The sequence below is a fragment of the Mus caroli genome, unplaced genomic scaffold (genome assembly GCF_978045245.1).
Source record: "Mus caroli unplaced genomic scaffold, Mus_caroli_1 scaffold_10, whole genome shotgun sequence".
Taxonomy (NCBI): domain Eukaryota; kingdom Metazoa; phylum Chordata; class Mammalia; order Rodentia; family Muridae; genus Mus; species Mus caroli.
In genome coordinates, this window is record NW_028227265.1 from 29,308,157 (window position 1) to 29,320,735 (window position 12,579).

Genomic DNA, 12,579 nt, shown 5'->3' on the forward strand with positions numbered 1-12,579 from the left:
ATTACATAAAATAGTCACAGTACAAAATTCCTCCTGTAGTTTCTTCTTATCACAAATCCACAAAAAGTGGGTAACTAGATAAGCATTGCTAATAGCTAGTGATCATAGATACGTATATACAAATAGATCCATCTATCACTGTGTGTACACACACACACATATGCATATATGCAGAAATAGTTGCCAAATTGCTTCTGCAACTCTTTTATTCACTTTATGCTAATTCTACTTGAACTCAGTTTCAGTTAATATCTTCGATGGGGGTGGAAAATACAAATTTCGGTTCTTTGCTAATGAGGAACTAATAAAATACTCAGTATATATTTCACTTAAACAATTGATGTCATAAGACATAATAACTCATAGTAAAAATATTGATGTTTTTGGTTTGTTCCTTTGCTCCCAATATTTTATTTCAAGTAATTTCCATTATGTTCAGCCAAACTTTTTCTCTCCTCAGACCATGTGTTATGACATATGTAGCTGCCATTGAATGTAAAAGGCAGTGACAGAAACATCTGGTCTTCTTTACTCTTACCTAATCTTAGAGCTATTAACTTTATAAATCATAGAAATTAATAAACCGCCAGTACCTCTTTTTTTTTTAACTAATGATTCTTTAAAGATTGAACATAATCAAACAAGGTATCTTTATTTATTGTTGTTGTTGCTACTGCTGCTGCTGATATTGTTGTAAAGCTTTAAGAATACATTAATTAACATCTCATTGGGTTAATTTTCAATTCTATTTACCTTTGTAAAACATATTATTCATTCATTATCACAGATAAGAGAAATATGTGCTATCTGAATACACAGTCAAAAGCTTCTTTGATAGCCTTTTGAAGTTCTTTGGATTTATGTCTTAAGTATTCTCTAATGATCATGAGATGAAGACATGTTTGCTAACCTACAGAAATTTTGAGAATCAATAGACCCTCCAAGAAATGGTGCATCGTAAAAGAAAGTAAAGTCACTGTAAATGGACCTGTGAAGAAGATACTAGGGTCATGGCTCCTTCCTCTCTCCCCAGTACTTTGACTCTCATACATTGCTTCTTTACAAGAGGTGGTTTAATGTTTTACTTTCACACCTTTCATGATACTTTGCCTGACTATATATGCAAATACAATAGAACCAGCCGCTCATGAAGCAAACCCTCTAAAACCAGGATACAAAAAAAATCATTTCCTACATGTAAGTTGTATTATATTGCTTTACACAGTGAAAGTGACTTGTTTAATATATCACTCCATCTTATGTACTTTGCTTAATTTTAATGACTTCTAATTCAATTTGGATTATTCATACAAGATCACTTTGAAATTTATTCACTTACTCAGTTGTTATAGAATTTTTCTGTGAAAATATTCTAATAAGTAGCTCAGATGAGAAGCTGTTAACTGAATAGAAGGAACACTGAGCACAGATAAAATGTAAATTATAATCTTAGCATTTCATGAAATGTACTATGTGGCTAGGATCTTTCCTTCCCCAAAGCTCATATTACTCATATGTACAATGACTGCTTATATCTAGAACAGTACAAAATGTTAGACATATATGTGGTTATATATATATATATGGAAAATAGTCAATTTTAGAATTGGTACTGTATTTATATAAAATTGAAATAGGTTTATGAAAGATAGTTGCACACGTTATATTATGTGATAATACATTAGGCTGTTTTGAAGATAAAAGTGTATCATATGATGCAGTATATTTTCAGGAGGCATGGTGTTTGCTCTCAATTGTCAGATTGGTGTGATTGAGAATCAGACTTCTTGGCCTATCTTATCTGTGACATCATTTCTAGAAAGGGTGGACTGAAGAGCGAAGACTTTGAATGTGAGGCTGTATCTTGTGGCTGCATTAGTAGTAGATAGATTAGAAAATAAGCTGAGTATATTCTCTCTCTTTCTACATCCTGACTCTAGACACAGCATCACCATCATGCTCTTCCCTTTCTTGATGAACATCAAATCATGAGATGAAATAAGGCCTCTCTTCAGTTGTGAGTTTTTTCAGATGTCAGTAGAATAATCCGGTGAACCAAGGACTGTTTTGGGATTTCAGTGGATCTTTACTCTAAGGAGATTACTGGAAAATACATAAGTTTGTTTCCATAAATTCAATAGTGTTTCTTAATAAATAATTTATGGGAGAGATGATTACAAAATTTAATACGATAGTCACTTGCCTGTAGAAATTACTAAGTGTAATCCAGACAGGCTGCTTAAAGAGAAAATTAATGTGGTCTGTTGTTAAGCCTTCAGGAGAATTCAGGGTATTCCATCAACATTTTCTCAAGACCTCAAGTTGGTTCTTTTAGAGGGGAGGGAAACCTCAGAGCATCATTAGAAGATCCTGTTCTCAAAAAGACATAGTTTTCAAAATAATAAATATATTACAATCTTCACACCTCACACACCAGCTCTGCTTTCTTTGTGCTTCAACTTAATATTTCAAAAACAAACAAAAAAAATAATACGACTATCTAGTATTTCCCCAGCATGTTTTATCCGAGGGTTTTACACACCTAATAATAATATCTTCTTAGGAAACTACTTTTAGAAAAAAAATATACAGGGTCAGGAAGAATTTCTACAGATTTAAAACCCCATAGTTTTGTTTTTGTGATAACAAAAAGTACAATTATAAATACACAGGCAATGGAGAGGGTATTGTGCGGTATAACAAGTTCTGTTTTTAGTATTTAGAAAATAGTGTTTTCTGGGTGTGTATTCCTTGCACCCACTGACTCTCAAAACCCTTACACAATAGTTCTACTTAACAGCTGTGGCTTCTTTTATTAAGCATTATTACGTCTACATAGCAATAATACTAACAATCTTTTAAACATGCTTCTGTGTTGAGCATTAAAGACTGGGGGATTTCAGTAGATCTTGACTCTAAGGAGATTATTGGAAAATACATGAGTTTGTTTCCATAAACACGATAGAGTTTCTTAATAAATAATTTATGGGAGAGATGATTACAAAGCTTAATACAGTATTCACTTGCCTGTAGAAATTACTAAGTGTAATCCAGACATGATGCTTAAAGAGAAAAGATATGTAACCAGATTTTACTTATTCCACAGGGCACAGCACAGAACATTGTGGTATTTCAGCTACAAGTTTGGATGCTGTGAATGTACAGAAAAATAACATTTGGCATTTACTTGGGAGAGGACCTGCTGAAATAATGCATTTCCAAGACAGAATGCCTTTCACTTTCAAATTTGAATGTAAATTGTAAAGCGTGTATATATTTTATACTACTTCCAGAGAACCACAATTGTCCCTGTTGCGATTTTCTAAGGAAATCTGGTCTCTGCCCCTGAAGACAGAAGCATTGTAAAACTGTCAGACAGGGAGCCTTCCCCTGAGAACTAGACGCTTACAGTATGGTCCAGCAGCTGTTGCAGGAATCTCCCAGCTGTAATGTTTACAGTGCCCCATTTTAGGTATTGTGAGTGACAGGCAGCCTGCAGATTTAGTGCCATCATCATTTTGAAGATAACGCTTAGCTGAATTGATTAAATTGCTGTTTTGTCATAAGCAGATCAAGTTGTAAAGTGTACTCATCTCAGAGGTAGTCTCCTCTAAGCCTCACTGCAGAATGCATTTTACCCTGTAGGTGCATGTGTGTCTCTGAAGATGGGAGGCTCACTCACAATGTCAGTTTCCCTGGAGAACTGAGGCTGGATCCAGACCCTAGACAATGAAGTACTCTCCTTCATAAGGGAAGAGCAAGGACTACAGCTGCTCTCTCTTTCAAACTTAAGCATAAATTGGTTTGTTTTAAGAAAAAAAATGATATGCATGATTTGCTTAACCTATTCATATTAATAAGAATAAAATTTGTTTTTCTTTTAAAAAATAGTCCGTGGTCATTTGAGACAGAGAGTGACAGAGAGAGAGAGAGAGAGAGAGAGAGAGATGGGGGGGGCACAAAAAGAGAGTTCTGACACTGGAAACCTCAAAAACCAACATTATTCAAATGTAGACAGTATGCATTTGTATAAAGATTTATTTTAACAGTTATTTCAACAGTGTGTGTGTGTGTTTTTCTTTCCTGTGTCTCTCTTCTCCATTGCAATCTTTCTCTTTTTTCTTGACAGCTTTCTTCCACTGATCATCATTTAATAAAACTACAACTACAAAGTATGCAGAGACTAAGAGAATTTAGAACACATGCTCAGTGTATCATTTTGCTCCCCTCAAAGCTCATAGATCTATGTATAAGGGGAGGCAAAGATTGTCAAAACCAGAGAGGGTAAATGATAAAGTAAAAAAGCATTTTTATGACCAATTACAGAGAGGTCATGTGAATGAAAATGACTTCTACAGGCTCATATAGGTGCATACTAGGTCCCTCATTGGTAGAACTGTTTGGGCATGGTTTAGGAAGTGTTTCACAATTAGGGGTGGTTGGTCTCTGAGGTTTCCAGTGCCAGGGCTCTCTGTCTCTGTCTTTGTCTCACTCTCTCTTTCTCTGTCTTGCTCTGTCTGTCTGTCTGTCTGTCTGTCTCTGTGTCTCTCTCTGTCTCACTGTCTCTCTATGTCCGTCTCTATCTCTGTGTCTCTGTCTCTCTCTGTGTCTCTGTCACTCTGTCTCTCTCTCTCTTTTGTTTATGTGTGTGTGTGTGTGTGTGTGTGTGTGTGTGTGTGTGATTTGTGGATCAGATATAAGCTCTCAGCTACCACTGTAACACCATGCCTGCTTCTTTGATTCCTGCCATGATGGTCATAGATACATCTTATGAACTTCTAAGCAAGCTCCTAACTGGTACTCTCTCTACTTTCTAAGTTGCCTTGGCAATGGTGTTTCCTGAAAACAATAGATAACTAACTATAGCAAAATTTGATACTGGGAGTGGGGTCTCACCATGTGGGCAATACTCCCTTTATTGTATTTCTCCTTCCCTTCTCACACAAACTGGGGCTCCAGTATTAATTTTCTTTTTCTACCTACACTACACATTTTGTAATTATTTCCCCAAACTTGCTGCTTTTTATTTTACCTTTGTGTGAAGAGTGATCACAAAATAAATACATTCTACGTGACAGATTCAACATTTCTCTGTCTTGAAATCTTCACCAGTGATAATAGTCCAAACCTCAGTAATTTAGTCTTGGGCAGATATTTCAGGAAGGGCAAAAGGAAGCCACATTACTTTCCAAAAATATTACAAGAAGGCTCTTTAACCCAGCCACTATACATCTTGAGCTAGGCCTCCATAATCTTCATTGCTCCCAGCAGGATTGTCTTCTAAGCTTCTATTAGGATGGCCCCTTAATCAGTGCTTACAGTATTCAGCCACTTTCCTAAGATAAAGTCCCAAAGTTCCCCACTTCCCCCCACAAAAAGTATGGTGAGGCATGTCAGAGCACGGATATTAAATTCAGTGTTAGTTAAGGTGACTCTTGCTGTGATGAAAGATCTTGACCAATAGAAACTAAGGAAGGAAGTGGATTATTTGGTTTGTATATCCTGAAACAATCAACTGAGGGAAGCCAAGGCAAAAAGTCAACCCAGGAAGAAATCTGAGGATAAGAGCTGACGAAAAAGATTATGGAGCAATATTTTTTGGTTTTATTATTTTTTACTTGTTGTTACTGTTGTTTGGTTGGTTGGGTTTTGCTTTGTTTTGTGTTGTGTTTTGTTCTGTTTTCCTGGTTTGCTCCTTTTAACTTGGTCAACCTGCTTTCTCATCCCACCCATGGATAGCACCACCTAAAATTGCCTGACTCCTCCACTATGAATCACTAATTAAAAACCCAATCCCCTGGGAGATCCTAGAGACTGAGAAATCATCTAGGCCACATACACAGGCTTGTTCAAGGCCCCCAGCACATATATAGCAGAGGACTGACTGGTCAGGCCTCAATGGGAGAAGATGCTCTTAATCCATGAGAGACTTGAAGCCCCAGGGAAGGGGGATGCCTGGTGTTGTGGGGAGTACCCTCTAGGAGGGAAGGGGGACGAGAGTGGGGTTAGGGATTGTGTGTGCAGGGGGATACCAGAAAGTATGGCAATGACTGGATTTTAAATAAATAAAATTATTTAAAAAGAAAAAAGAATAAAGGGAAAGGAAAGGAAAAGAAAGGAAAGGTGAGGCAAGGCAAGGCAAGGGAGGGAAGGAAAGGAAAGGAAGGGAAGGGAAGGGAAGGGAAGGGAAGGGAAGGGAAGGGAAGGGAAGGGAAGGGAAGGGAAGGGAAGGGAAGGGAAGGGAAGGGAAGGGAAGGGAAGGGAAGGGAAGGGAAGGGAAGGGAAGGGAAGGGAAGGGAAGGGAAGGGAAGGGAAGGGAAGGGAAGGGAAGGGAAGGGAAGGGAAGGGAAGGGAAGGAATTCCCTAGAACTTTGCTTACAGCTGGATTTTAGAGAAACACATTCTCACTTGAGGTTTCCTCTCCCCATTGTACAGCTCTGACAAAGTGACATAAACTAGCCAGTACAACTGGTACCTTGTTAACCTGATACAAACAGAACACTATTAAACAATAAGCTCTCCTACTTTGTCTCCAAGATCATAGATTAATACTAATATTACAATATAAAACATGTTTCTAATGTAATGAAATCCCATGGTCTTGCAAATTCAAGTACTTTAAATGTTGAGTCACTTTGAGAAAATACAAGTTTCTTTTAAAATCCAAAGTCTACATCAAAATCTCATTGAAAGTTCAATGTCTCTCAACTAAAATGTCTCTCTTCTAAAATAGAAAATAAGTCAAGTTGCTGTTGCATTCTTAGAGGAAGAATCAGAACACAGTCATAACCAGATCCCAGGAAAACCAAATTGTAACAGAGTAAATAATCCAGGGACCACTGTCTAGAATTTACTCAGACCCTTCTGTGTTCCATCAAGTGGCCAGGGTCACTTCTCAGAAGTCCGGCCTCTGTGGCACATAGCTTGTCTTCTAGATTCAGTCTGGTTTCACTGCACCAGTGCTGATACCATTGGGAGTCATCCCATTGGCCATGTTATTGCCATCTCCAAAAGTTTAGAGTCTTCTTCTGCAACTATACTATGGATAGAAGAAAACAAACAAACAAACAAACAAAAATATAGGTTGGACAAACACTGAAAAAGGAGAAGATAATGCAGTCTTTCATGTACTTTTTTCTTCCAAAGTCTTCAATGAAAGAAAATGTTTATATCACAAATGTACAGTCATAGCAGTGTAGATTAAAATATGGAATATATCCCATAATATTTATATAAAATGTATTCAGTTTTTTTTCCTTTGAACAATTTAATGAGTGCCCATGATTTGTCCAAATGCCAGTAAATATATGGAAGTGAGAATTTATCCACACCCTTGTAAGAAAAGTAAGCCCCAAACTATAGTGGAATATGGGGAACACAGATTCTGTTGCCAAGTGAAATTGGGCTTGAATTTGACAATGGGGCAGACATCACGTCCTTAAAACTTCAGTGCTTTACCTCTACAGTAGCCACCAGAACACTAGTGTTTCAGTGAAAAAGACACATGGGAGGAGCAGCTATGAAGTGAGAAATTCACATGTGAAGGACAGCGGCAATGTGTGTTCTTCCATTGGTCATTTATTCTGTACTTAGCAAAGCCCACAGAGCTTTCCTGCCATGTACTTCAACATGGTTCTTAAAAAAGTTGTCCTGTAATGAAAGTTTATTCCCCCCCCCCTTTATAGTGAATACAACTTGACTTTCATGACAAGAGCTAACTCTTTAGGAACAAGTTGTATAATTCTTGAATAATTTCCTATGTACATCAGATAGGATAGGGTGTATTTTATTTAATCTTTACAACATCCCTTAAATATTATCCACTACTGAACTTCTCAGATGGCACAACTGCTCATGTCTACTATGCTATACAATACATATCAGAGAAGGAAGGGAAGTATCAAATCTACACTTTTTTTTTAGAAGAACTCTAGTCTTACAGTACTGTCTCATCTCTTATTCAAGTTTCTATACTGTATTTTACTTTATATGGGAGTAATAAGTCCTTGAAAATTGGATTACAGATGCAATCCCAGAACAGTCCTAGGACACGTGTGAGTATTTGTATGAGTATTTGCACTACCTTTCTTTCAAAACAACTATAGAAATGTCTGCACACATAGAGTTAAGTAGTGCCCCTTGCTGAATTCTGAATGCCATCAATAGGAGATTACCTAATTAATAGTGGAGACCAGCTTTCTGTGCAGGGGGAGAGAATGGAGAGTCTTGTGGCATCTCATCAACTCTCTAATTTCCTACACTGAGCAGCACGAAGTGATTGGACTGATAAGACTCTTCACCCTCCGGTGCAAGGAAAGCTGCTTGATTTTATTTCCTGAGACATTAGTCCTGCCTCCTCCAACCAACATTTTTTATTTTTTATTGTCTTTAGAAAGTAAAAATAAAGAGGAAACTCTTGGGTTGATGAGTTTTGTAGCAAAATTCAAATGCTACCCGATGCCAAGGTTGGGGGTCCAATTTAAAAGAAACATAGTGTAATTACATACAGCCAAGCATGGCTGCCATCAGAGAGACCCAGCAAACAGCTGAAAGAGTCAGATGCAGATATTTACACCCATCCAATGGACAGAAGCCGGGACCTCTGTGGTTGAATTGAGGGAAAGCTGGTAGAAGCTGTGAGAAGGGCAGTCCCATGGGAAGGCCAGCGGTCTCAACTGAAGTGGACCCCTGAGATCTCCCCGACACTGAGCTACCAACTAGGTAGCATACACCAGCAGATATGAGGCTCCTAACAGGTACACAGCAGAGGACTGCCTGGCATGCTCTCAGTGAGACAAGATGCACCTAACCTTAGAAAGACTTGAGGCCCCAGGGAGTAGGGAAGCCTGGTGGGGTGGGCAGGCCTGGTGGAGTAGGGGTGAGGAATGGGGACATCCTCTTAGAGACTGGGGTTGGGGGAGAAGGTATGGGATGGGGAGTGGTGAGGTAGGGGCTGGGGCCAGGAACAGACCAGGATAGCGATGAAGTCTATACTATAAAAAAAGGATTAAAGAATAAAACTAAATAAATATAAAAATAAGAAACATACAGCTAACAGGAAATACATCTTTTCTTCCCTTGTGTTGGTTTAGGCCAGGGGCTATCATATCAGCAGAGAAGCAAAGTAGGACATAGTGAGACCAAAAGACTTCTCCCATATTTGTGTTGCTTACCTATATTTTCAACACTCATTTAATGGATGAATGAATGAATTGCATGACTTTTTAAAGTTTATAGAGAGCTGGAGTTTTAATGGTTTTCTCTCTGCGATTCTTCCTTTCCTCAGTGCCTCTCCTTTTCTTACTCCTCTCTCCACACACCTCTTTCCATGACAGTTTTCATACTGCCATGTCCCTGTAAGGTCTCTAAGTATATCATTTTTCTTTCTTTTTTTTTTAATTTCATTTCCTGAGAAACAAAAATGGAGCTTGAGTATTTTGGATAATTACAGGTATATGTGGTATAAACGTCTAAGAAAATATAATGCAGCTACCATGTTGGTACTACTGGACATGTATTTGTGGAGCTATGTTTCATATATGGAAATTGAGTTTGCATATTCATTGAGTATGTTTTCCATTCTACAATACCACATTAAGTAATATATTACACCTCTTGGCCTGCTTGATATTCATTGCTAATAAAGTTTCATAGAAATAAGGCCATGTAGCAATAGAATTGAAGCTCTTTATTGCAGGGAAGCTTCTATTATGCTAATTTAGATTTGATATGATTTACACTAATAAGTGTAATTTCTTAATGCAAACAAAACTATAGTAAAATTTCAAATGACTCTACCTTTGCCTAGAAAATTTATATACCACACGTTTTCATTAAATGAATTCTGTGGAGATGAAAAAATAAAACATTATTTTTTTTTATATAACAATCACCTCAGGCTCCTCCACAGAGAATTTGATGGCATAAAACAGCTGCACATCTGTAATCATTCTGCCATCTGTTCTATGGAACTAAGTTTCTATATCTTACATAGGAACTGTAGATAACTCTCTCACATCTCAAGGTCATGAGTTCTTCTATTTTCATCTTTGTGTACCCTGGGCATGGAAAGAGGACAGTGCTTAATGGACTCAATTGTCCAATGTTTGATTAGAAATTTTCCAGAAGAAAGGAACTAAATAAGAATGTGTTTGAAAGGAGCCAGGTGACTGGATAAGAGGAGACAGCCACCATCTGTGATGGGCTTTTATTTCTAATTGCCAAAGCACATCTATTTTAGCTTGTTTGCTCCAGATAAAAAATTTTTTTAAGAGAATAAAGTTTAAAAGAAAGAAAAGTAAGTTAAACAAGGTAATCTTAGCTCTTATGAAGCTGAAACTGCATCCTTGTTTTAAGTTCTAGGACAGGCAGGAATAGATAGCTAAATACTGTATCAAACAAACAAACAAAAGATTAAAAATAAAACCCTACATACACAACACACAGGTGCTAAGTACTTTATTGAAGAAAACTGTGAATATATGACAATATTTTCTATATGAAGACATGCCAGTACCTTTATTCTCTCTTTTTCTCTCCGTGGAAATCACACATACTTATCCATAAATTTTAATCACATGGTATTAAAACATTCCTTCAGCCTCTTTTCTGTTGTGATGTCAGAATACCACAGATGAAGTATTATACATACCCCTGATTATAGAGATTAGAAAGAGCCTCTGTTGTGGAGGAGTTTCTTCTTTTTAATTTTTAATATTTTTTTATTACGTATTTTCCTCAATTACATTTCCAATGCTATCCCAAAAGTCCCCCATACCCTCTGCCCCCACTTCCCTACCCACCCATTCCCATTTTTTTGGCCCTGGCGTTCCCCTGTACTGGGGCATATAAAGTTTGCATGTCCAATGGGCCTCTCTTTCCAGTGATGGCCGACTAGGCCATCTTTTGATACATATGCAGCTAGAGTCAAGAGCTCCGGGGTACTGGTTAGTTCCTATTGTTCTTCCACCTATAGGGTTGCAGATCCCTTTAGCTCCTTGGGTACTTTCTCTAGCTCCTCCATTGGGAGCCCTGTGATCCATCCAATAGCTGACTGTGAGCATCCACTTATCAAGGAAAGGTTTAGTGCTTTCTGTGAGGAAAGGACGGTGAGAAAGATGAGCTGTCATTGCTGTCATGACAATGGCAGGTTCTGCCCACTGTGATGGAGTTTATATGTGTTGGTAATCTGTCCTTCAAAACTTGTCCCTTAACATTACACTGCCACAATTCCAATCAGAGTTCAATATGTTTTAAAGAGCACATTCAGTCTAAATAAGGACACTACCAATCAATCTGTATTTTAAAAATAATAAATAAATGCACAAAGTAAAGGTAATTCCTTTTTACAGTATCCGAAGGACTATCACTGTGTCAAATCAGCAAAGTACTCAAGTGCTGCTGTCATAAGATTAATGAAGCTGATCTCAAATGTTTTCAGCAAAAACACAATTGCTGGGTGTTTTAAATTATTTTTGTTCAATCCCTCACTGGGGTGGGATGTGACATTCAATTCTTGTGACAAAAAGTTGACAGATGTAGCCAGGAGTAAAATAAATAGCTTTTTTATTCCTATTAGTTACCCAATTGTTTTGTGTATTTAAAGTCTATGGAAATTTCATCTTTAGATCTTAGTATTTTTTCTTTTGCTTTCAGCAATGATTTTATTCATCTGACTATATATATATATATATATATATATATATATATATATATATATACTTTTGTACAAATACTTGTTGAAGCAGTAAAAGGTAAGGGTCAAAAAGCCGGAGAGAATTTGAAGTCTGTGTGTTTGTGTGTGTGTGGTGTTGCACACATAAGCAGTAAGAAATTATTGAGAATATAATTTTGAATGCATCTCAAAATCCTATCTAGATTGAAGGGTAAAGAGCTTTGTTGCTAGTAGAAATCCTACCTGTGCAGATTTGAGAGGTCAGACAGATATTGAATCCAGTCAGGGCTGCACAAAGTTTCCGAGGCTTCAGTACACCTTAGGCAAGACTGTGGCAGTGCACAGCACTATGTGAGCAGTACTTCTTGCTACTTGACTGCGAGCAATTTTCATTTCAGGTGCCTCTCCGCAATAGACATTCTCCATCATTAAATAGGCACAATGAAGGTTCTTCTAGCAGCGTCTCTCATCCACTAAAGCATTCTGCCATGAACACAGCAGACTAGGATGTGACAAAGAGTTAACCTGGCCAAAGTATGGATAGTGTTCAGATAAAGAAATGTATGGCAAATACTTCTTCCCTGACCCAGCTCTTCCAGTGTACCACTGAGCCCTTTCAACAAGCTTCATATTTTGCCTGTAAATCACCAACTCAATTTCTAAATGCTCAAGGAGACCATATCCCTAGGATGGTTCTCCTAAAAGTGATTGCCTGAAAAAACTCCCAGCTACTAAAATAATCCACTGATTACTTTTCTCAAAACCTCAGACCAATTTTCTGTCCTAGGAGATTAGAAGTGTACTTTTTAAAGTACCAGCTATAACCTCGTTGAGATTCAAATGGACCTACTCTTCCTGCTTATGGGCTTATTTACTTCCTGATTCTTCCAAGCTGCTCTCCTCCA